The following is a 27,265-nucleotide window of genomic DNA, read 5'->3' as shown; positions in this document are numbered from 1 at the left end:
CTGCAGGCATTATAGTTACAAAGGGGGATGGGGGGTGTACTGCAGACATTATAGTTACATAGGGGGATAGGGAGTTTACTGTAGTCATTATAGTTACAGAGGGGGATGGGGAGTGTACTGCAGACATTATAGTTACAGACAGGGATGGGGAGTGTACTGCAGCCATTATAGTTACAGAGGGGGATGGGGAGTGTACTGCAGACATTATAGTTACAGACAGAATAGGGAGTGTACTGCAGACATTATAGTTACAGAGGGGGTTGGGGAGTGTACTGCAGGCATTATAGTTACAGAGGGGGATGGGGTGTACTGCAGCCATTATAGTTACAGTGGGGAATGGGAGTGTACTGCAGCCATTATAGTTACAGAGGGGATGGGGAGTGTACTGCAGCCATTATAGTTACAGAGGGGGATGGGGAGTGTACTGCAGACATTATAGTTACAGACAGGGATGGGGAGTGTACTGCAGACATTATAGTTACAGAGGGGATGGGGAGTGTACTGCAGCCATTATAGTTACAGAGGGGGATGGGGAGTGTACTGCAGCCATTATAGTTACAGAGGGGGATGGGGAGTGTACTGCAGCCATTATAGTTACAGAGGGGGATGGGAGTGTACTGCAGACATTATAGTTACAGAGGGGGATGGGGAGTGTACTGCAGGCATTATAGTTACAGAGGAGGATGCAGAGTGTACTGCAGACATTATAGTTCCAGTAGGTGATGGGGAGTGTACTGCAGCCATTATAGTTACAGAGGGGGATGGGGAGTGTACTGCAGACATTATAGTTACAGAGGGGGATGGGGAGTGTACTGCAGCCATTATAGTTACAGAGGGGGATAGTGCATGTACTGCAGATATTATAGTTACAGTGGGGGATAGAGATTTTAGGTTTAGACAGTGATAGGGACTTTTGGATTAGGGAGGGGATGAAAATATTAACACATTTATAGCATGATCATGGACAGGAGGAGGAAAAAGATTTTAGGTTTAGGGAGTGATTGCATATAGGAGGAGAGGAGCATTTTAGGTATAAGGACTGTGCCAAAAGAGGAAGGGCACTTTAGGGTTAGGGAGTCATAAGGACTTTATGATTAGGGGAGTTTAGGTTTAGTGGGAGGATGGGGGGAGGTTTGGGGCAGGTATGGGCTTGGAGTTTTTAGGGTTAATATTATGGTCCTGCAGGGATCATTAACATTACAGGGAAAGAGTTACTGGAAGTTTTATCACTTAATGAATGACAGCGATGATATGTGTCTCAAACAAAAGTAATAGTCCCCATTATATTGACTATGAAATATAAACTTACACCAACCTTAAATATATAAATATCTGTATCATACAATCTCTGGTTGAACAGCTAGTTTGATAAATAATTGTCAGAAAGCTAGTTAAAAAAACACAGAGCCTGTCTGCTGGATTTATTTCTTTACTGGAATGCACGGAAAATAAGTACATTAAGGCTTGCAGCCAACATACTTTAAAGTCTAGTTTCATGATCTCAGTTGATAAGTGGAGCTTTCCTAATACCAAACTGAAACTATTTTCAGTAATGGTACAACACATGTATGCACTTTCATTAGTTATGTAAGTGATTTTGCCCCGATATTTTGTAGCACAAAGTTCTGTAGAAACTGCATTCCTCTTTCTTAATCCTCTTAGGGCATAAAAGCTGGCATTACAGGGCAGTATAATATTTATGAAGATTTTTAAAGGGATCAAAAACTTGCCTTTAAAAATACAAGGAAAGCAGCTGAATGATTCTGCTACCCATTACTCTAGTGACATAGCTGCTGTCCTTTTGTATGACATGGTTATGTTATTGTTATGTTAAAGCAGTCCCAAAATAAATGCTGTGCACATAATATAGGTACTTATTATGCCTCCAAAGAACATTTATTATGCTATCATGAAAAACCTAGATGTGTTTTACATGTCTGGAGGGAAAACAGAAAACTGAGGAATGCCTGATGACTTGATAAATTGAACAGAAACAGCACTGGTAAGTCAAACCTCCTCTTTGCAGTTGTCATCACTCACAACACTATTCTCTACACTAGAAAAAAAAAGATAAATTACTGTATAATGTTCACTGTGTTTTTTCAGTGCACAAAGTGGGGGATCTGTATCTTTAAGCTGCAGGTTTACTTATTAAGGATCTGGGCAAGTTCCAATAATTACACAGGAACCACACTGCCAACTGCAAATTTAAAATGCCCTATAATTTGAAGACAGGGATTTGAGAAATCAAAAGCATAGTTCAAAGAAAAATGCTACTTTCATCCTTTTTAGATCCTTGTTAACATAACAAGGTTATAACTGACAATACAGCAGGCATACCTTCAGTGAAACATGATTTGTGCCTAAAAAAAGAATTCAAGCAGTTAAAGAAAAAAAAGTAATCAAAGCTCTTTCTTGATAGGACACATATCTCTGCAATGATTCAGTTTTTAGTTAAGAAGACACGTTAAAACAAAAAATAATGTAGGAGCAAACAATACTGTATGCTCCTGAAGAAAAGGTGTTTTGGTTCTTATTTTCCAGTGAAACTGTGCTACAGAAAAGATATTAGCTGCCAAATTTACCTTTAAAAAGAGAATATATATTTTTCATGTTTTATTGAATAACAAATAATGGATAATGGAAAGGAGCACATCACTACTGCTCTGTAAATCCCAATGCTGCTAAAGTTTTCATCACAGGGTGAGTAACAAGTCTGCTGTGGAGTGTATTTCTTTAAAGGTTCGCTGCACTGATAACCCAAACTTCTCTTCCAAGAGCATTTATATGTGCACATTAGTTATGTCCGATAACCCAGAGGTACAGAAATGTCATTGCATCTCTGTCATGTTCTGTCAAGAGGAAACTGAGTTTATAAAAAGATGTACAGGATGGTCTGTAGAATTGTTTGTTTTACAGAAGTTTATGCTTCAGCTTGTAAAGGATATATATATATATATATATATATATATATATATATATATATATATATATATGTGTATGTATGAGCTGTAGCTTACTAACTATATTACTAAAATATTGCTGGTTTGTTTCAAAGTTTATACTGGCAGAGTTTTCATTTAAATGTGTCTTAATTTTTTCTGCTAATAATTTAGACGAATTAACGTTGAGTGTGTACTTGTATGTCTGAAATACTGGGTAGATAAATTCTGATTTACAGGCAATTGATATCGTACTACATTGGAGTTTCCCTTGTAACAGCTGCTGTGCTGTGTTGTGTTTTAAGGTCATGTGACTTGGAGAAAAGATAAGTTTAGTGGTTTTGCACATACTATCTTTTCTCAAAGTGTCTATCAACTTAAAGGTAGTATGTATAGGGGGTGTGAGGGTACAACCACCACATCAAGGAATAGAGGGAGTTCAGCCCCCCCCCCAAAAAAAAATAACAGTTTTCTACTGCTGCGTGATGATTTATTCCCAATTTGTTGACAGTATGATTTTCATCATTTAGATATTGCAATTGTATCCTTTTGCATCTTGACTAAAGAGTAAATATGTTTCATTGTGGATCCCATAATATTTCACTCACACAACTCTCTCCATATGCCCATGCACAAACATGCATGCACACACATAAATGCACACACACACACACACACACACACACACACACACACACATATATATATATATATATATATATATATATATATATATATATATATATATATGGGTCTACTTCAAATAAGCCGATCACCACTTACCCGAAAATAAATTTACCGAGATGACAACACTGAAATGTTACTTTCCCGAATGACCACATTACCGACTGTGGTTAAAGGGTAAATATGCACTTGGCCAACAAACAATGACAAAACACACCACAGTAACAAAACACACCACAGTATGTCAAACCCACCCACACCTCCTAACTAAATATGCCAACTCCAGGATCACACTACAGTGGGGAAAAGGGCAAATTTATCCATGTTGGCCAAGTGCATACTTTCCCTGTACACACATTTGGTAATGTGGTCATATATATACACACACACACACACACACACACACACACACACACACACACACACACACACACACACACACATACACACATTTTTCAGCAGAGGATGTGTGAAACAAAGAAGAGGAAGCCATGAAGTATGTAGCACACATTATTACTGTATGGGTAACTTTGAACAGCAATAATTATTAGGTGGGGAATATCATATTTTAGTCAGAGCATTTATGTAAAGCAAAAACGCCTTTGAGAAAATGCTGGACTTCAGTTTGTCAGTGTATCACTTTAACTTTGTTAAGTCTGCTTAAATCGGCAAACGTGCTTCCATGATTTAGGTAATGAAATATTAAGAAAGACTGAACTTGTGCAGAAGTAACCAATTACTCGTGTGCCTTTGGTTAGTCACATGGCCTCCCATCACTACTTCCTGAAGTAAAACACCGAACTAAGACCATGTTGAGAATGAGTTGCTGATTAACAGCTCAGAAACTGTGGATTAATAACACTCAGCAGAAATAGTAACATGAAATGGTTACCTCTGAAATGAAAATGCCACATGAACAACACATACTGTCTAAATCTAAAAAGCAAGACCATTAATTAAAATCTTCTCTTAAGCATTGTATTCATTTAATGTTCCCTTCTACAAACTGCACTTAAATATACAGTAAGCAGGAAGAGGAAGCCCTTTTGCAACAGAACATTTGGAAAGAAAAGATTTATCTGTTATTTTCAAGTAATTACGCAAATTGAATGCCATGTGTGGTTCACTTCCTCTCTCAAGAGTATGACAGTGCTTTTAATTGGTATATGTTTCTTTGTTAAAAAAAGTGACTACAATACAATGTGCACATCTTCTACTGAGTTTTCACCACTGTAGAGACTATATGCATGCATGCATGCTTGCTTGTTGTATCTGATATATTTAGTAGTCAAAATAATGGCATGCATTCAAGCCTAAAGGCTTTTCCCAACAGATATACATTATGTGAATTTGTTGGACTTGGTAGAAGGATAGAAACGTTACAAACTTGATCATCAGTTTTATGTTTTTTTAACGGTGCAATTGCTTTTATATTTTATTGAGACCATATACAGAAAGCAGCTTATCAGCTATAATAATAATGAAGTACCTAGGATTGATAGGTTCAGAGGATGCTACTAGACAAAAAAAACCACTTACGCCTTTGGAAGTTTGAAACCTAGTCACTGCAGAGTCCTACTAAATGCATATAATCACCTCTATCAAAAATAACATATCCCAGAGGCAAACAGGAGAAAATATAAAATAAAACTGAATTCATTCCATCTACATACAATAGTCAGTCTCAAATTCTCATACTTAGAGGAAACAACTGCATTTATTTCTACTGCAGTACATAATGTAAATATACACATCTCACATGAAAAGAAACAGTTATTTTTAAACTCAAAAATTAGTGTCTTCTGGGGCCTTGGGGGTACTTCATGTCACTAGTATACTGAGTTCTTTAAAATATTCATTCCTATGATCAAATACACACAGGCCAAGTATTTCTCTTTTAAAGCTCAAACAGCACACCCATAGAATTGCCTTTGTTAATCTACATTATGTACCAAGTATGTAACAAGGTATACTATAGCCAAATGCATTTTGCCCAAAAAATGAGAATAGGGTGACCTAGTTGCCACAAACTAAATAATTATATTTGCTTGTGATCTTTGCTTGACTGTCCTATAATCTGCTATTATACTTTTAAGAATAACCTTATAATTGTATTTTTGGAGGTTTTGTCACTGGCCTACCAATGAAAAAAGGTCTTGCACGACACCATTAGACTATCCTGGTAAACAAACATAATAAATAAATAAATAAATAAATAAACAGGCATAATAAAAGACCTATGTGGATGGGTCTATATTACCGTGTTGAAAGGCATGTTCGCCGAACATGTCTTATTCGACACAATAATATCGACTTGTCTAAAACCCAAATGGCCAAGTCAGCAAATTTTTTCCCAGGGGAAAAATTCTCTCAGCCATCATTGGGAATTTGCTATTTTCCCCACTGAAGTACAATCTCAGAGTTGGTATATTTAGTTAGGGGGGTGGGGGGCTCAGGAGGTGTGGGGGCAACCCCCCTCACATTGTAGGGTTTGAAAGTGTGTTTTTTTTTCTGTACGGCCAAGTGATTTTTTTTCTCCTGAAAATATTCACTGACTTGTCCATTCTGGTTTTAGACAAGCCGATATTACTTTGTCGATTGAGATGTGTTTGGTGAACATGTCTTTTGACATGGTAATATAGACCCATGTGGGCTAAGGCAAAGCATTCTCTTTCAAGAGACAGAGAGCTTCTGTACATAGCACATGACTGAGAACAGAGCTGCCCTTCTCTCTATAGATGATGAAAGTTATGAGAGGTGTTAAACAATAAGATTTGGGAAACAGGACTTATTTAAACAATTTCAACAGCTTTTCAGCACTTTCATAGGTTCATAGGTTCATAGGTAGGTACTAGGCTATCGGCCCTAGGGCCCATACAAGCCTAGCCAAAAAATGTACCCTGGCTTTCGCCACCCAAGAGAATTATTTTCCTGTGCCCCTGTCAAGCAGAGCCACAGAAGTGATCCCTGGGGTGAATTTCCCATTTCCCATCCAATCATCAATATTTTTCTTGAAGAGTGCTAATGAGGAGCTCTGTTTGACATAGATAGGTAGTCTGTTCCAGAGTATGGGAAGTCTCTGGCCCATACAAGCCTAGACAAAAAATGTACCCTGGCTTTCGCCACCCAAGAAAATTATTTTCCTGTGCCCCTGTCGAGCAGAGCCACAGAAGTGATCCCCGGGATGAATTTCCCATTTTCCATCCAATCATCAAGATTTTTCTTGAAGAGTGCTAATGAGGAGCTCTGTTTGACATAGATAAGTAGTCTGTTCCAGAGTATGGGAAGTCTCTGGGACAGGAATCTATCCCTCCAGCATGTTCAGTTTATTGTGGTGACAAGGTTTAGGTCCCTAGAGCTTGTAGCTCGGAGGGATTGGGATTTCTTTAAGTGGAGCATGTCCAACAGCTCTGGGTTTGACATAGCTTTGTATGTTAGGCAGAGATCGCCCCTGAGTAGGCGATATGCGATGGAGTAAAGCTGTAGTTTTTTGAGACGGTCTACATAGGGCATCTGTTTGAGGCCAGTAATCCTCTTTGTGAGGTATTTCTGTGGTCTTTCCAGTTGTTGTAGATGTCTTGTGAGGTACATACCAAAAGGGGCGTTATACTCTATAATGGGTCTAATGAGTGATGAGTAGAGGGGAACAATGACCTCTTTTTTTTCTGGATGAGAATCCTTTTGTGATGAGATGAGCCATGTAGAAGGATTTCCTGACCATTGTGGCGATGTGATTATCAAAGGAGGGACTACTGTCCACCTGTGTACAAGGTCTCTTATCACATTTTTGGCATTAAGTAGACTACCAGCTATGTGGTAGTTCATGGGTACAGAGTTATTACCAAAGGGGATGACAATACACTTTTTGGCATTGAGCTTCAGGCCATGGCTTTGACACCAGGTATCTGTCTCAGTGAGGCCCTTTTGTAGTTTGTCCACATCATTAGGAGTTTTGATTATGGCTCCTAGTTTGCAGTCATCTGCAAACTTTGTTAGCCAAAGACCTTCCGTGTTGGCCTGCACCTCATAGAAGTAGATACCAAACAGGAGAGGACCCAAGACTGAACCCTGTGGTACTCCACTTGTCACTGGTCTGATGTCGGATTTGGAATCCGCTACTTTCACAGTGTGGGTTCTGTCCATGAGCCAGTTGGCACCCCATCTTGTGACATAGAGATTTATACCTAGTTTAGTGAGCTTATCTATAATTCCAGAGTGGGGGATGGTGTTGATAGCCTTGGCGAGATCTAGATAAGCTGTGTGAACCATTTTACCCTCATCTATGGCTTTGGTGACTACTTCAAAGAAGTCAATCAGGTTTAGGAGACATGATCTGCCTTTTACAAATCCAAACTGGGTAGGGTCTAGAGTTTGGAGATTACCAATGTCTTTGCTTATGAGTTCCATGATGATACGTTCCATGGCCTTGCAGACCAGGCTCGTCAGGCTAATGGGGCGGTAGTTCCCGGGGTCCATTGTGGCTCCCCCTTGGAGTGGGATAACCGTCGTGGTGTGCCATTCAGTGGGTACAAAGCCTGAGGTGAGGCTATGATTGAACATGGTACTTAGGTAGGGTGCCAGTTCATTCTGTAGTTCGTGTAGAATGCAGCCTGGGATATTGTCAGGTCCTATGGATGCTGTGTTCTTGGCTTTGGAGAGTGTGTTTTTACCTATGCAGCCGTGATTATAGGAACTTTGCATTCTTCCGGTATAGAGATGGGCCGTCTAGGGGGTGAGAAGGGGGTAAAGTTAGCACTGAACCTATCTGCTAGGATGTTGGTAATATCAGTTGGTTCTGTATATTTAGTGCCATTGTGCTGTAACTCAGAGCAGATCTGAGTGTTCCCATTTAGATTCTTGACATAGCTATAGAATGCTTTGTGGTTGTCTTCAGAGACAGTGGCAATTTTGTTTTCGTAACTAGCTTTGGAGGATTTTATGAGGGATCTCAGCTTCTTACTGAGGCTGACCAGGGAGTTCCTCCAGTCATGGGATTTTACTCTTTTTTTTGCAACAGTTTCTTTCTTCTGTTGTAGAGTTTGTTTATGGCAGAGGACCACCAGAATGGCTTCCTTTTTTTGGAGGATAACATATTGGTTCTATTAGGGATAGCATGATCCATGCGCTCGTGTAAGTGCTTATAAAGTACATTTGTGTAGGATTCGGCAGTCATACCTCTATTGTCCGTCTGCATGGGTGTCATGAAGTTTGCCACTTCTGTCTTAAGAAGTGTGAAGTTGGCTTTGAAGAAGTTTTTTACAATGGTTTCCCTAATTGGGGGTGGGAGTGGGATGTGGATGTCTAGGCTGATTAGCTTGTGGTCGGATCTGACCAATGAGGAATTGACCTCTGGTGTGGAACACCGGTTTCCCATGTTAGTAATGACCAGGTCTAGATTATTGCTGCCCCTGGTGGGGGTGTGAATAAGTTGATCCAAGGCTTTGGAATGTATGAATTCTTGAAATTGTTGAGCAAAAGAGTTGGTACATGAGTGGTTTTCCCAGTTAATGGTGGGGTAGTTGAAATCACCCATTATTAGGGTGTTGGGTTGTACTCTAATACTTTCCAGTGTATCAAGAAATGAGGAGTGTGAATCCTGGGGCATGGTGGGGGGTCTATAGCAAGCTACAATTTGGATTGCGGTCTTGCCCAGAGTTAGTTGCACTTGGATAATCTCGGATACATTATGCTGTGCAACTAGCCTGGAGGTGTGGATATCCTTAATGAATATGGACACGCCTCCGCCTTTAGTGCTTCTTTCTGGGTTAGGTGGCCAAAAGATGTGGTATGAATTGAAGCCTGGTAATGCAGGGGTGCTCTCTGGAGCTTTGAACTAGGTCTCTGTCACTTCACAGATGTCAATGTTCTCCATTTTAAGGAGTGCCTCGAGTGAGTGCATTTTGAGGTTTAGACTTCTAGCATTGAGTAGCATTACCCTCAGATTTTGCTTGCTTGTACCTGTTATGGTGGTGAATTTGTCATTTGAACCTTGCCTAAAAAAGGCACTATAGGGGCGTCAAGAGCCTTAGCCAGTATCCGGAATCCTAAGGGCGACAGGTGCAGGCCATCTCTGGCAAAGCATCGTGGACTGTCGATCATGTCATCCCAGGCAGACAAATACTGGATCCCCATAGAATGACATCAGAAGCTTAGCCAGCTTTCTTAATTTTAAATATTCCACTTAATGGCATATGTATGCCACCATCCCATATTTGAATGAAGTATCTGTCAAATATACAAAGGACCATTTAAAATTATATTTGAATCAGTGAGAGAACTCTGGAGGAAATTAACAGTACAGTAGGAATAATTGCAACTTTATTTCATATGCAGCTGGATGTTCTCCAGATCTGGAAGGAGTTGTAAGTTCCTCTATGAAGAAACAGTTTACAAGCTATGTATGGGGACAATGGTCTTGGGTCTATTTAATTATTTGCTTGTTTTTTGTTAACATTTATTTATTTTACAGGCAAGTGAACTAGACCTAGAAGTGCTTTTTTCAGCTACTGCCAGTTGTAGTAAAGTAAAATGTGCATCTAAATAAAACAATCTTAAATAAAAATGGTAGATAATTTAATGGTCTGTCTTACCATCTCATACAAGACACATGCTCATGGCAAGTTCAGGGGATTGGGGTATTGTTACACATGGATAGATTATAGAAGATCTGCATTTATTCTATATAGACCTTATATGTAAACAGAAATAAAGTTTCAGATTTATGGTCAGCACTCACACAGTGTGTCTAGTACAGGTGCTTATATTCTTTGAGGGATTGGTATAAAAGGATTTCAGGGAAGATAGAATAAAAAGAAGAGGCAGTGATTCAAGATTAAACGTTTGTAAATGAGAGTTGCAGTTAGTTGGAATACCTAAAGGGAGATGGACAAGCAGCTGGATGTTTCTATTTAACTATCAGTAGATCTCTAAGTGTAGAGCTTCAAACAAAATAACAGACTTTGTTCAAAATTATCTGTAGGAGATTTATATTTGAGTAAAAGACATTAGTGGAGTAAAAGTGTGGATGACATTTTCTATTGAAAACTTTCCTTCCTTGGTAAGGAAATTGCTATACTTTGCTATAGTAAGTTTGCACAATGGTATCATTTTTATTTAGTCATTATTTTTATTACTCATGGAACCTGGTGTGTTAATGTGTATAAAATGGGCATTTCATCTGTTAAACATATTTTTATACATATTTTTAACAACAATTTTATTATTGTTTTATTTTTATACATAAAATTAGAACTGTTAATTTTATATCATGCATTCACAGGCTTTTGCCTGTCTGGGGGTAAGGGTTGTTTATGTAAATTAAATGTTTTCAGCACTTTTAAAACATGGAACGCCAGGTATTCGTTTTTTGTCGGTTTCCTGGTGTCTGTTTAATTAAGTAGCATATTGGATTCACCTGTATAGGAAATGATGTCATTTGGTGCTGTTTTACCTGTTATAAAGTGCGTTGGTGCTTTTTTTCTTATTGTCTGAGGAAGCTACTGTTTAACAGTAGCGAAAACGTTGCTATTAAAACACGTTAACCTGCTGTTGGTGGTCTGCTGCTTACATTCTGCCTTTGGTTTTATTTGTTGGAATACTTTTTTTCGTTTATTGGTCTGTTTATTGTGCGGAATGTCAAGCCCTAGGACACCAAACCTTTTTGGGCCAGAGAACACTGGCTCAACGGAAGTTTTTAACTCTAGCGATGCTGATAACTTCAATAAATTGATGGCGTTCTTGACTCAGCGCCTGGATTCAATCAATGCCCGTTTAGAAAAGATTGAATCTAATCCAGCGCCAAGTGTACATTCCCGTGCTGGGAATGTTCTGACATCTGGTCTCATCTGTTCAATACCCCCAGGTCAACCCCAAAGGAAGATAACAACAAATGGGGTAAACCTGACGGATGACATCAATGATGTATCCAGCGTCTTGTTGCCTGCAAGTCAGCACGAACTCTCTCGTTCTGGTCAGCCAACTGTTTTTCCTCTTGGCTCCAACAACATGGGTCTTACGAACGTGAACGGGTTTGCGGAAAACCGAAATAATACCTCCGGGCTTATTGGCGTGCCTACCTTCGGGGAATGGGTTGAAAACACTGAGGCGTTCGCTTTTGGACTGCCCCTCCATTCTGGCTCGTCGGCCACAGGTCTTGAACTTTCAGGTAACAACGATGAAAACATTTCAAGTAATTTAAAACTTTTAGATGCAAATATGTTGAAAATAAAGAAACTTCAGCTTGAAGTTTCATATTTCAAGCAATGCATTTGCGAAAAGGTTGTACCTAAGGGGTTGAGGAATTCCTTTACCCCTACTAGGTTATTCCAAGATGAGTCTTTTGTTCATGATCTTTCCAGCTTGTTTAACAAGCAAGGACTGGAACTAATGGATTTAATGGTGAAATATTATGGGAAACATATCGATCTTTTGCTAACTGAAACAAATGCTCTTAATGAAAGCATAAAACTTGACATCAATTTTGTTCGGTATAAATATGATTACCAAAGAATATTTGAAAGCATTGATGCTTTGTTGGTCAAATTGAAAGTGAACAAAAACAAGAAACTAACCAGGGATAGGCAAGCTTATGCTAAAGATTTAGCCTACCCTAATTTGACCAAGAAAGAAAAAGGGCCTACCACCATGACTGAACCTTTAGAGTCTGATAAAAATGATTATGGGACAAATGCTTCTGCTACTATCTTTGAAGAACAAGAACTTGACCAGGATGATGGGGATGAGGGCCCGTCGGCCTACCAGCCTAGGAGGAGCAATAGGATTAAAGCTAATGCTAACTATAAAGGCCAGCGCCCTAATGTTAACAATCAAAATAAACCTTTTTTAGGGCGAAGGAACTATCAGAGGAACAACAATCGGAACAGGCAGAAGTAGAAAGTACTTCTGCACCTTTGGCTAATGACTCTGATGTACCTATAATCTTAAAAAACAAAAAAGGTGACTTTACTGTTTACAACTTTTCGAAGTTGGAAATTGAACAAGACCTTATTGAACTACTTTCTTTTGGTTTAACTTTTGTTCCTGATCAGAAGGTGTGTCTATCGAAATTATTGATAGAATTTAAGTGTTTCGTAAGGAACCTTAACCTTAAAGTATTGTTCAAGGGTCTTCCTAATACAGAAAACGCACCTTTTAAGTTACTTAGCAGCTTTAACCCTCCCTTGCACCCTATTTTACACACCTTTGAGTATGTTTGCGAACTTGACTTTAGACAATTGTTTGACAATATCAAATGGTTTAACAATTCTAGCAACATTTCATTAGAACAAAGGTCAAGTTTGAAAAATTTACGTAACTTACCCATTAGGGTGATGAAACCTGACAAGGGTGGGGGCCTGGTCATACTTGACAAAGAAGATTATAATGTTAGAATGACTAAGGTCTTAGACTCCCCTGCTTATGAACTCTCTTCTTTAAATGAAACAACAGGGCAGTATAATAAAATCAAAGGATACTTCAGGGACTTATTTATTGAGGGAAGAATAAACATTGAGACTTTCAATTTCATTAACATCTCATTCCCCAAAGTCCCTGCCATGTTTGGGATCCCCAAAATTCATAAAAATTTAGGGGACCCACCTATGCATGCCCTTGTTGATGGGAGATGCTCCATCATCCACCCCTGTTCTAAAGTGGTAGACCATATTTTGGGGAAATATCTTAAGCTACTACCGCAAATTTGTAAAGATTCCTGGTCTTTCCTTCAAGCTATCAACGATGTCCCTTTTTCACCCTCCAACAACTTCCTTACCATTGATGTGGTGGACCTATATACGTCTATACCACATCAAGAAGCATTGGAATGGGTGGAACTTATGTTAGTTCATTTACAGGCTCCGAAAGATGAAGTTGATGTAGTCACCCTACTTTTGGACATCATTTTATCTTCTAATTTTTTCACTTTCAATAACCGCTATTTTATACAGAAAAGGGGAATTGCTATGGGGTCCCCCTGCGGTGGAAGTGTGGCCAACCTGGTGGTTGCTTATTGGGAAATGACTGCCCTCTTTAAGAACCCGTTATTTAAGAACGTTAGTAAATTTTACACACGATTTTTGGATGACGTGTTCATTCTTATTCAGGGCGACCTCAATATTGCATCCAAGTTGGTTGATGATATGAATGAGTCCTGTGCCTTCTTAAAATTTACCCATAAATTTTCAGCCAGCGAAATTGATTATTTAGACGTCAAACTTACAAAAAGCTGTTCCAACACTGGCATTGGCTCTAGCATTTATAGGAAGCATACCTACTGTAATGCTTTTTTGCACTTTGCCAGTAGCCATCCATGGAAACAAAAAAGATCTATTGTAAAAGGCCAACTTGTTAGAGCCACACGTATGTGTAACACACTTAAGGCCTTTAATGAGGAGTGTGTTACCCTTAAGAACATGTTCCTCAATAGGGGATACCCGGGAGAACTAATTGAGAATTTAATTGATGAAGTTTCTATGAAAAGAGCTTCAGGGTTTTATACACCCCTTCTCCAAAATAAAAGGCATAATGTCACACAACCTGTTGGCTTGACAAGTCCACCTACCGATGGCCTTCTTACTGGAGGTTCCCTCTGTAACTTAAATGAGCCTATTGAAAATTGTAACGACTACAAGTCTAGATTCATTGTTACATATAGCAACCATGCTAGTTCAATGTGCTCAATTATTAGAAAAAATTGGCAGTTTATTTTAAACAACACCCATTTGCTTGATGCCTTGGGAGCTTACCCCCTATTTGTTTTCAAGAGGGGTAAAAACCTCAAGGATTTTCTGCAAACTTGGGATACACCTAACACAGGACTTAGGCAAAACGGTACCTTTGCTTGTGGTATGTGCAAGTGGTGTAGATTAATAAGAGCAGGGAACTCTTTCACCATCAAACATGAAAAGTATTTCATCAAACATAGGATCTCTTGTGACAGCAGGTCCGTGGTTTACATTGCTTTATGCAATTGCTGCCGGGCATTTTATGTTGGTAAAACTGACCGTAGATTACGGGACAGGATTTACCAACATAATTATGCTATAAAAAATCAGAAATCTGATAATGCGCTTTCAAAGCACATTATTGAAAATTCCGGGCACAGCTTTAGCTTTATGGGGATTGACCTGGTAACATCAGGTATAAGAGGGGGGCCCCAACCTTTGCTATTGGAAATAAAAGAGTTGGAATGGCAACTGCTCCTTAATGCTTTTGCCCCACCTGGGTTAAATGAAGCATGTAATATATCTGTTATATTAAAATATAAAAGTTACCTTAGATCTTGAATTTATAGGTTATAACCAATTGTTTAAAACATGGGACCTTTGGTGCTATTCGGTGTATTATGACTTTGGAGTTTAAAAACAAGTTTTTAAATTAAACATGTTTGCATTTACATTTGCTAGTTAAATTTCCTTTGAGATTTTGGCTCAAATGGAGAATTATGCCCTAGTCCATTACTCATGGAACCTGGTGTGTTAATGTGTATAAAATGGGCATTTCATCTGTTAAACATATTTTTATACATATTTTTAACAACAATTTTATTATTGTTTTATTTTTATACATAAAATTAGAACTGTTAATTTTATATCATGCATTCACAGGCTTTTGCCTGTCTGGGGGTAAGGGTTGTTTATGTAAATTAAATGTTTTCAGCACTTTTAAAACATGGAACGCCAGGTATTCGTTTTTTGTCGGTTTCCTGGTGTCTGTTTAATTAAGTAGCATATTGGATTCACCTGTATCGGAAATGATGTCATTTGGTGCTGTTTTACCTGTTATAAAGTGCGTTGGTGCTTTTTTTCTTATTGTCTGAGGAAGCTACTGTTTAACAGTAGCGAAAACGTTGCTATTAAAACACGTTAACCTGCTGTTGGTGGTCTGCTGCTTACATTCTGCCTTTGGTTTTATTTGTTGGAATACTTTTTTTCGTTTATTTTTATTTAGTCAGGTATAATCAGTAAATATGAGAACATGGCTCATAAGTTCATAGGTGATTACTAGGCTAATGACCACAAGAGCCTTTTTAAGCCTTGCCATGCATCCCGAATCTCAAGTTATGACACCCTTGATAAGTGTAAGCATGGACTTACACTTATCAGTGGTTGGTCTACACTCCTTTATATTTGAATATGAGAACCTGCTTAATATGTCTTGGAGGTCTAGCACTAGTATTGTAGAACATGCTTTTGACTGTAGATATAACATCTCAAACTCATGGGTTGAATGCGTGTTTGATTCAGAACTATTTTGGGACATCAGAACTTGCAGAAATTTACAAACATGTTACCAGCAAAAGTGTGCACTAATTATCTAATCCATGTAATTTGAATTTCGGGAATAAATAGTGGCATTACAAGCTTCCAGATCATTTGATTTTATTAAACTGCTTTTCTGACCTAAATCTCCAGAGTCCAGATAGTTCCCTTAACAAGGATTGCCCAATGTGGAATTAATGTTCTCCTATGTCGGTATAGGTTTTCTCCAGGTGCTCCAGTTTTTTGTCATTTTCTAAAACTGGCTACTCTAAATTGTGTGTGTGTGTGTGTGTGTGTGTGTGTGTGTGTGTGTGTGTGTGTGTGTGTGTGTGTGCGTGTGTGTGTGTGTGTGTGTGTGTGTGTGTGTGTGTGTGTGTGTGTGTGTGTGTGTGTGTGTGTGTGTGTGTGTGTGTGTGTGTGTGTGTGTGTGTGGGTGTGCGTGTGTGCGTGTGTGTGTGTGTGTGTGTGCATGTGTGTGTGTGTGCATGTGTGTGTGTTATATAATACAGGTATATATGATTGATTTTATATAAATATATATATATATATATATATATATATATATATATATATATATATAATATGTATGTGAGTTGATTTTTTTGTAAGACGAGTGACAGTGTTCCAGAAAGAGTTTTTCTAAGGTAAGGTACATGGTTAGAGAGTTAAGCAGGGTTTGGGTTATAGTTATCACACTTTAGTAAGGATGGCAGAGGGTCTTCTAAACAAAATGCACATAATATTGATGTGTATGCCTGTTACATTTTTGCTTGAGTTTCTGATTGTGCTCTACTGGTGAAAATTAGTTGTAAGCTTCATTTGTAGTCATTGTTGATCAATCGTCATGTAGTCAGCACATACATTTACATTCAAAAAGCTCTGAAATATTAGTCAGCAAGAGTTGGATCAGAAATACTTAAACTCTGCAAAATTATCAGTTGGTTTGAAATAAAAATAAAAATGGAGCCATCATTTCCATAGCAAAAGTGGAAATAATGTAGTCCATCATAACTCTCTTTTTTTAAAATATAATCAGTAACACGTGAGAAAAATATGTTAGTTTACAGATAGCTATGACCTAATAAAAATATAGACAGGTACATGTGTATAATATACTGAACTACAGAAGTGATTGCCACACAAATCTCTTCAGTGAGGCAGTTCTACTTAGAATCCATTTCTTTAAAAATGACATTGCATTTCCTTATCAAATCCCTGTAAAACCAGGCATATAATGCTTCTCCTTCCATCTTGACTTCTTCACATTTGCTGAGATGCAAAAGTCGAATTATCTACCATTCTTACTCAGTGATAACCCTGACCATGCCATACGGAACTTCTGTACCTCTAGCCCTGTGACTTGCTATGCCTCCTCTGAGACAGTCTGATGATAATTATTTCTCCTCTGTGGTTCTACTGTGAATATTAGCAAAATGATCCCTTGCATTGCAAGTGCTGACTCCTACAATCCTGAAATCTGTCCTTACAGCAAAGTAAAGGGATATTTCAAAAGGCATGTTTTGAAGGGGTGCAAGGCCTTATATATTCCCTGAACATATACATACCAACTTCACAGTCAAACAACACTGAGGTATAGTGACATTATCAGTGACTAACCAGCATTGCTAAGAGGACTGTGTCTCAGTGTTATCCATCACTGAGACATAGTCCCCTTAGCAATGCTTAGGTAATCACTTCTTTCACTCTAATCATCATCAGCAGCATTATTGTTATCATTGAAAAAGTGATCTCTGCAATGTATATGTTCATAGATGGAAACCAGACTACCCTTATGGTACATTTTAAGCCTAGCCAATAACCCAAAGTCAAAATCAGACCCTATATGTTACGTCCATGAGGGAATACCTTAACTATCATGCCAAACCCCATATGTACTGATTACAGACGATAGAGCATTGGTTTATACTTCTCAGCTCTTCAAAATGGCTTCTAGAATTGTGCATTGATGACCATCTCTACCTGTTGAGGTTATAAAGGAGAACTTCTCTTATAATAAAATATTTAAAATATAAAACAAAAAATAAAATAAAATTAAATGAAACCACCAACACACAGTGATTGCGAACACTGTGCCCACTCAGCTGTATTCTTAATTTGCCTATATTTAGACGGCCACTCTTTAGAGTAAATGTAACGATATTCAGACAATGTTACCCTCATACAAGATGTTGTTGCCAGACATCTTCCTGTAGAAAAAAACATTTACAGTGCCAACTTGTTTTAGGTAAGTCTGCAAATGATAAAGATATGTAAAATAGGTACTTATTATCGCAACCAGATTTTTGTGATCATAAAGGTTGCTTCCTGATAGTGAAATGTGACCGGTAATGTTTTAAAAATAGGAGACAATATGTTTGCTTTGAAAAGGAAGGGTCTTTTATGCAGGGTTATGAATAAAAATTAGAAAAATACTGAACTGTCTATGCATGCACTTCCCTGGCGGCAGCATGTCATTCCCGATTACTGTAACTTAATGCTTAATGAACTGAACAGGTCCTGTCCCTACACAAATGGTGTTAATGTCATGATAAAATGTTACATGGTGTGGTTTTCTTTAACAGTGCATGCTGTTTTCTGCACTGGCATGTTCGGAGAAAACCACATAGTACTTAATTGATTACTGTCGTACGTACTGTTGCAGCGATGTTGATCGCTGTTAACTATGTCTTTCTGTTTCTCTGCGATGGGAATTTCTCAGCAAGAGCAGTTACTACTTCTAAACAGTGTTTTTTTTCTGGGAAACTTATGTGTCATGCTACATGTCTGTTAAAGCAAGCAAAACAGAGTATTATACCAGTCACAGTACAATAATTACACAGCTGTGATGGCCAAATGTAAGTCTAACCCTTACTTGACCGCATTTGCTGGCAGGAAGAAAGGAACGTTCAGAGAGCAGAATTGCAATAACCGACATGCTGTCAGTACACTGCATACAGTGACAGTAGGGATTTTGTGCATTATATTGATAACAGTCCAGAAAAGAGCCTGTATGATTTAAAAAAACACACCATGTAACTTTTTAAAACCATTACAGGGCATATTTCAGGATTGGAAACCAGCCGATAATCCAATGACAAATCTGGTTGCGATAATACGTAAGTACCGTAAAATAAAATCAGCTTCTTTTATTATTCGGAAATGAGAGAAAATGAAAATAAGCAAAATAGATTTGCAAAACCATAGAAATAAGTGAAATATAATACTGCAAAACAAACACACACACATAAAGTAAAAAGAAAAGAAAAGAAAATTTAGAATTAAGCAAAATAAATGGCAACACAGAAGCACCAACAGACAAACTAAGTGTATTTATTCAGCACTTTTGTCCTTATGATATAGAAGACTTTGACAAAATAAAATAAAAATGAGACAATCAGCCGGCATTTTTAAACAGAATGCAAGGTCATGTGATCTAAACACATGATCAAAGTAAATTTGTACAAATACATAAAACGTGTGTGTGTGCATATGTAGATACATATATTTACGTACATGTTTTATGAGTGTGTGTGTGTTTGTTTATATATATATATATATATATATATATATATATATATATATATATATATATACACACACAGACACACACACACACATGTAAATTATATATATATATATATATATATATATATATATATATATATATATATATATATATATGTGTGTGTGTGTGTGTGTGTGTGTGTGTGTGTGTGTGTGTGTCTGTGTGTGTGAAAAACTGAAAAAATACTCAATAAACATATTCCCATAAAAAATAAACATATTCACTTAAGAAATGCCTACCTTGCTGCTCTTGAAGTGTCAGGGAAGTACCATGTAACAAACTCCCCTTTGGTGCAGAACGCTGTGGATTCTCTTCCCACTTCAGATATATTGATTGCTGACATTGCAGTGCAGCATAAAGTGGGTGGGGGATGCTGCACTCCACAGTGTTCTATCCTTTGGATGAGATGTTAAACCAAGATCCCTTCTGCTTAAGTAGATAGTTACAAATATTTACAAATGTACAAATATATAGATAGTCAAGCCCACACATATTCATAATTTCTCTACAATCATGCAAAATTTTCTTTCCTGTTAAAACCCCACTCATTTTTTCATAAGTACCATCTGATTTTACTTAATATTGCTAAAATCCATTAACCATTAAACATACTTTCATTTATTCTTTCATTTTATATAATTCATATAACATAAAATAATGTTTTATCTATTCTTTTAATATATTTTTTACTTCTGTTCTTACATTATCCATATTTAATCATATCCATAAACTCATAACTTGGAATTCAATAAACTCCATGCAGGAATTCCTGCACAGAGTGAACTGTGTCCATGTCCGCACAGACCTAACAGCAACGAGCCTTGCATATTTATGAAGGCGCGCTACTGATAAGGGTTGTACAGACACGAACAGTGAATGAGTATTGAGTGCAGAGGGCATGTTCTAGCATAGCTTGCACAGTTAACACTCTCCCTGCACTCAGAAAGTGCCAAACGACACTTTCTAAAAGTAATGCGGCATAATATTAGAGAATTTCTGTAATATTATGCCAATATCTCAGTGTCTGCGGACACTGAAATACACAGGGGAGCAGGAAAGTAATGCAGGGGGTGTGTGACAGGTTCTGTGACACATCCACTGCATTGTAAAAGTGCCGTACAACACCTTGCAACCTGTTAAAGCAGGAAATGTGGACAAAGGTATAAATAATGGGGACAAAGTCCTAAAAATAGGGACACTTTATAAATATTGCTCTTACAAACTTAGAAAGTTGATAGAAAACAGGTTATGCATTGGGATGAATTTCCAAAGGATAGAAGTCTGAAAGTCAAATGTATGCCAGTATTTCCTGACTGCAGTCAATGTGGACAAAGGCAAAAATAATGGGGTAACAAAGCCCTAAAAATAGGGACACTTCATAAATATTTCTTTAGCAAACTTAGAAAGTTGATAGAAAACGTGTTATGCATTAGCATGAATTTTCGAAGGATAGAAGTCTGAAAGTCAAATGCATGCCATTATTCCCTGACTGCAGTCCTCATTAACTTGTCAGGAAACCAAAATAATCACTATATAATATAATAATAATATAATATGTTTTTTCCATACTAAGGAATGTTTAAGAGTAGCTGAGCGGGTGTGCATGTTATGGCCCTCCCTTTAGAATTGCTTAAACATCCCATAGGAGATAAATAAAAATATGCAGCTGACATTCCCAAACCAAGATGGTGTCATGGTTACAGTCCTGGATTTACATGCAAGCATTCATGGTGTGAGTACCAAGACAGACAAGTTATTTTTATATGGGAAAGTAGTGTTAAAATATTTGTTTTCAACTTAAATTATGTAGTAACTGTTTTTTGTCAACCAGGGTAGTGTAGCTGGTGTAAACTGGAAGTGTGAGTGCATATAACATGTGGCACCACTCATGTATACACAAGTGCCCCATACAGTTTAGTCACACCCCTGGCATTTAAAGTAAATTATATACACTGACTAAATGAAGTCATTATTGTGATATTTTCTAAAAATGAAAAGTGAGCAATGGTTAGCAATGCTCAGCTATGCTTACCAGGTTTAAGCATCTCTTAGACATGAATGGTAATCAGCAGGTAGCTTAGCTAAGCGGATTTGTGCACTGTTAAGCAGAGCTCAGCAATTACCACTTTAAGCACTGTTCAACTCAACTTAGCAGATTTGCGCACTGCTTAACAGAGCTTAACATGTTCAAAATGGTCCAATGACATCAAAGGATGAGAATATTGCCTTATTTAAATGGTGCAGGTGGTAATACAGCCAGAATCTGTAATAGTTCATCTGTGCAGGTACTATGGCTGGTGTGGGTGAAGGAGTGCACCTTTGGGCATGTCACTGGAGCATTCAGAATCCAAGGTCATGGCTGGACCCCTTGTAGAAAACCATGAGGAGAGACTGCTGCAGAGCCAGTACCAGGGCTCACAATACAAAGCGGAGGCCTGGGACCATCTCACACATGATCTCACCAGTGCTACTGGCATACCCCGGACTGGTTAACAGGCATGGCACCACTATGCTGACCTTCAGGGGAAGAAGGGGCACTCTTGGCCCAGTGGATCCAAGCTGAATGAGCATGGAATGCTCTGGTAGTGGGTAAGTATCATTGTCAAGTAGTTTGTAGCAAATACTAGCCTGAGAATGTGATAAGACAGGTATGCATAAAGTGTGTTTCTCTCCCCTATAGCTGCAGCAGAGAGGGCTAGTAATGTAGAAGCCCATGCCGACAGACTGCTGAGGCTGCACTGACAGGCTGATGAGTACAAATCTATTTTGTAGTATATTGTTCAAATAGCTAAGAAGGAGTGCATTGCTTACTGCTAGTAGGTATACTGTTACTGTGTGAACTGAATAAATAAAAAGTATGACTGACAAATATTGAAGTACAATAAAGACCCTTAAAAAAATGTTGTGTTTATTCTGGTATGTTGTTATAGACATGTAGACTGTATACAGGTTCTTCACAGCAAATATGGCTGTGACAGCATACATAAACTGAGATTGTTCTGTGAACTAGCTGTTAAGAAAAACTATAGATGGTGAAGCTGTAAAACAAGATATAACTCAAATGTGAAATATATACTGCACTAAGTTCTGAACCCTGAAGAGTAATGTGTAAAATTTCAAGGTGTGTTCCATCTAGCATTGCCTTGTGTTAACATTTGCTTTCCAGATTGTAGTAATCTAAAGGATTAATGCACAGTGCAATGACTATCTGTCATGCATGCATCACAGGATTACAAGTTCAGCCTGTCTAACCAAGAAACTATTAGGCATAAACCAGTGAAAGAAGAAACAGCAGGTCCCCAGTAGCTCAGTGTGATGAGAAATAGCTTAGTTGTTAATTTTGCACACTGAAACACAGTTTGAATCCAGGCAGTGGTACTAAGATGTGTGCATATCTACACACAAAGAATCAGGAATAAATGTACAAGCAGTCAGGTAGTGTTAACAGCTATTTTCTCTACAGGTTTTACAGGTAAGGAAATGTTGGTAGTAGTGTATGAAGGGTATACTAATAAACTGTGTAGAACTGTTCAACTGTCCCACCAGATGCCAGCAAATGACAGCAGGATAGGTACATACAGCATGTACTCTCCAGGAAACATGTCTCTCAAGTGTCACACTGTCATGGCTAGTGGTCACTGCTGCCAACAACCCTGGACTCAGATAGGAAACCAGTTTAAAGTATGCCAGTAGCACACTCACATAACAGCACTTCAGGGCACCCCTTTTGTACCAGATATGTAAACCTGGCATGTACGAGTCCCCTCTAGTCATGTACCCAGAGTTGCCACAGCTTACCCCATAGCATTCCATGCTGACAGTTTAATAGGTATTTTTGTGCTACAGAAGTTATGGGCCATAGGCAGATGTAATGTGAGGGCAGACCCATAGTGTATTGAGCAGTACTGTTGTGGAAAATAGAAGCATAAACAGTTGTTAATGGTCTTTTTGTCCCTCCCCCCACCCCTCATCTGGACCAATACTATAATTCATATACTACAGGTATGTTTTTCACCAAACCTAATGTTGGGACTTGTGTTCTATTATTGTTCATATATTTGATTGGTTACATGTTAACATACCTTGTTCAAATACAATTGTTGGTGGCCTGTTGTCATCAATATTACTGGCATGCTGTTACGATGCATACACAACTGTTTCAAATCTGTTTTATTGGGTTAATTGGAAAGCCCATACATGCTGTTATAACTAATCTTGAAATGTGTTGTTCATGACTAACCAACATATTTTTTAAAACCTCAACACCACATTTGGGAAAGCAGATCCTGGAGGATCCACCTGTCCCACCTTATCTGGCCATGGCACCGGGCCCCAGCACATCTGGGACCCAACCTGGGACTTCATCATCCACTGGTCCTGCAGCACCTTCGGGTGGATCCACCTCAGGGGATGGGGCCCATCCCCCCTGGGAATTGGCGTGGACAGGATCCTGTCACCCACAGTCAGTTCCGGGGTTTGGTGTGCAGCTCCATTCAAGCAGAGTTGGGTGGGCAGCTGTGCCAGATTGAAGGCCACCTGGTACACCTCGAGGACCAGGTCATCCCTCCTGTCCAGCCCCCAGCACAGCCACCTTTAGGGCTGTGAAGGAGCAATGGTGACCTCAGTCCCACTGTATCTATTTGGGGCATGGGCTTCTGATTCCCACCCACCCTCCCTGTCAAAGGTGTTTATCCCCATCATGTGTCAGATGCTGCCCCTATCTGCTGTCTTGTGTGTCTTGTCTGTCTGCAAATGTTACCTATCCTGCCAAACCTACCTCCCCAAACATACCTACAGCCCTTCCTAAACATCCCACTATCACCTTAAAAAAGGGCATCTGCCCCACAAAAAAAACATTGTCCCATACATAGCTCTACATTTCACCTCCCTGTACAGTGAAACTAATCAATCAAGACACAGATTACTCTGCAAATGTCTGTTGCCAACACCCCTCCCTGTGGGGTGTGAGGCTGTAAATTCCAAATTCTACACATTTAATTCACAGCTGTTGCTGCCAAAGAAATGTAGAGCTATGGTCCTTCCCTACACCCATCCTGCACATCCCTAGCTTTTCATAATATTTTACCCTCTGCTTGCTCCTATTTCACCACTTTCCTATCACCCTTTTTCTTTTCTTTAAAGAAAATTAGTGCAGGTGTAAGCTGGAGTAAGCCATGCTAAGTGAAGCTAAGAGGACTTAACCATCTGTTAACAATGCTTAGCTCCACACCAAACCATGCAAACCCACTTACAACTGCTGAAAAGTGCCTTAATCACTCTGTCTCCATCAGCCCTTGTTCTGCCTGGCAAAAAATAATCAGCCTTGCCAAGTCTTGAACGTGGGATGCTGTGCAGTACAATCACAACAATGTGCCACTACACCATCTGAGTTGTGGAAATCTGTAATGCTTTTACAAACATATCAGTCATTCTGGTCATTTAAGATTGATGAAAAAAGTAACCACTTCTAAGTCTGGAACCCAAGACCCAGGCCGCAACAATGACAGCAAAATAGCTCTACACCATCTCAGTTGTAGGAATTTGTAATGATTTTGCAAACATATCATGCACAACAGTCATTCAACATAAGGTGGAATTATATATCCGTAGTACTGTTATATACATATATATGTATACATTGATACCAATATATATCTCTCTCTCTCTCTTTACATGTATATATATTTATATATATATATATATATATATATATATATATATATATATATATATATATATATATATATATATATACACATATATATATATATATATATATATATATATATATATATATATATATATATATATATATGGTTTCACTTCATAATCTCAAAATGCTGAAATACCGAATTTCAGCATTCCAAGACCATGAAGCTGAACCATTTATGATACCGAAACCCACAATCACGAATCACACAATCACGAACATATATACCCCATACACCACATAACACACACACCATTCTACCCTCAGCATACAAACCACACAACCCTGCACTACATATAAGCAGGGGAGCAAGCCCCTCTGCACCCCCCATGTGGGGGGCTGCACCCCATTACCTCCCTACTTATATATACCAACTCCGAGATCGCACATAACATAAACAAAAAAAAAAAAAAACTTACACCACGGCATTCTCCACTAGCTCACACATGAATACTCATTACACATACACAAACACTAACAAATCCAACACTCACACTCCTACTTACACCTCCCTTACCTACACATACAACGTAAAAAAACACACACAAACATTCACTCACTTGAAAATTCAGGCATGATAACACTACACGCAACGTACTGGAAATGCACAAATGCAGATTTGAGATATTCGACTTCGCTCTTATGCACTTTCGGCATTCTAAATTTTCGGCTTCATGGTCTCGGAATGCTGAAACTTGGTATTTCAGGATTTCAAGATTATGAAGTAAAACTATATATATATATATATATATATATATATATATATATATATATATATATATATATATATATATTTATACATACATAGATATATAGACAGATAACCAAACTCTTACTGCAACATAAGCCAAACATTAGTGACATCTTTGAAATATGACTGTCATACACATAGAAGTCTCCTAGAGTGGCATGTTGTGCTTTAACATACAATTCCAGATAGATTCTGGGTCTGAAACACAAATGAATTGTCATTATTTACTGATGTCAATGCTCACATCATCTCAATGATTTCTCAGAAGCCCACAACTGTTGTGGCTAACAGACAAAACATATGAGCCATGCATCAGGACAGTGTCTAGACATCTAGATAGTGGAAAGGTATGACTTCAGTCATGTAACAGATTGGAAAAACCCGTGATGGCTCTCAACCATGTCACCCAGCACCTTTTGAACCACAGTAAGACCAACATGACACTAACCCAAATCAGCTCTGGGAATTACCCATGTATATCTAAATGTATCATGCACTACTAGGATGGAACTGTAGGGAAAAGTAGATATTTGTGCATAAATGTCCAGCCACAACAATTTGCACCACAGTCAGAGCAACATACCAGTATCCCAAATGAACACTAGAGTAGAACTACTGTTTGAACAAACATATCCTGATTCCCAGTCACACACTACACTGACATATACTGGCCCAACTCACAGTGTACTGGGAATCCTGAGGTGTTACAGGACATTTCTCAGTCTGCCCCTACAAACATACACACCTGATAGACCACCAGCAGTTGCAGCTGCATGCGCAGTCAGAATGAAAAAGGATCTGTGACACTCACATCTTCAACACTCCCTACTCAGCCAAACAAACATCTACACACAACACTGCTACATAGGCCTGTCAATCACTTCACAATGGCCAGACATACATAACTCTCATATGTACAGATTTCCACAGAATGTCCAGGGTGTGAGAGCATATTCATGGCCACTGCCTCATAACACTTCCAGGATTCTGCTAAGTCAATAGGATGATACCTTGAGTGCAGTCACTAAATAATTATATCACATACCTCTAACCATCTTACTGTAAGACATCTGGACAAAGCATGGCCTACTTGGGGGACAGGGAGCTGGAAAGAGGGACATATCTCATATAATGGTGTTACAAACTGAAACAGTTGCCAGTGTCACAGGCTTTGTTATAACATAACATCCCTGAAGGCTATAATGTCTGAAACACCAATGGATGTCAACAGTTACTGACTGTAATCCTCAAAGTATCCTCCTACTGCTTCCACAAAAACAGACGTTGTCTGAGGGACATACCAAACAAAACAGGCAAACCTCTGGGCAGTCTGTGGACATCAGGACAGTGAAGAGG

This window comes from Protopterus annectens, chromosome 2.part0, assembly GCF_019279795.1.
Source record: "Protopterus annectens isolate FY-2018-M chromosome 2.part0, PAN1.0, whole genome shotgun sequence".
Classification (NCBI taxonomy): Eukaryota; Metazoa; Chordata; order Ceratodontiformes; family Protopteridae; genus Protopterus; species Protopterus annectens.
The sequence above is the reverse complement of the archived record's forward strand: the minus strand, read 5'-3'. Positions refer to the sequence as shown.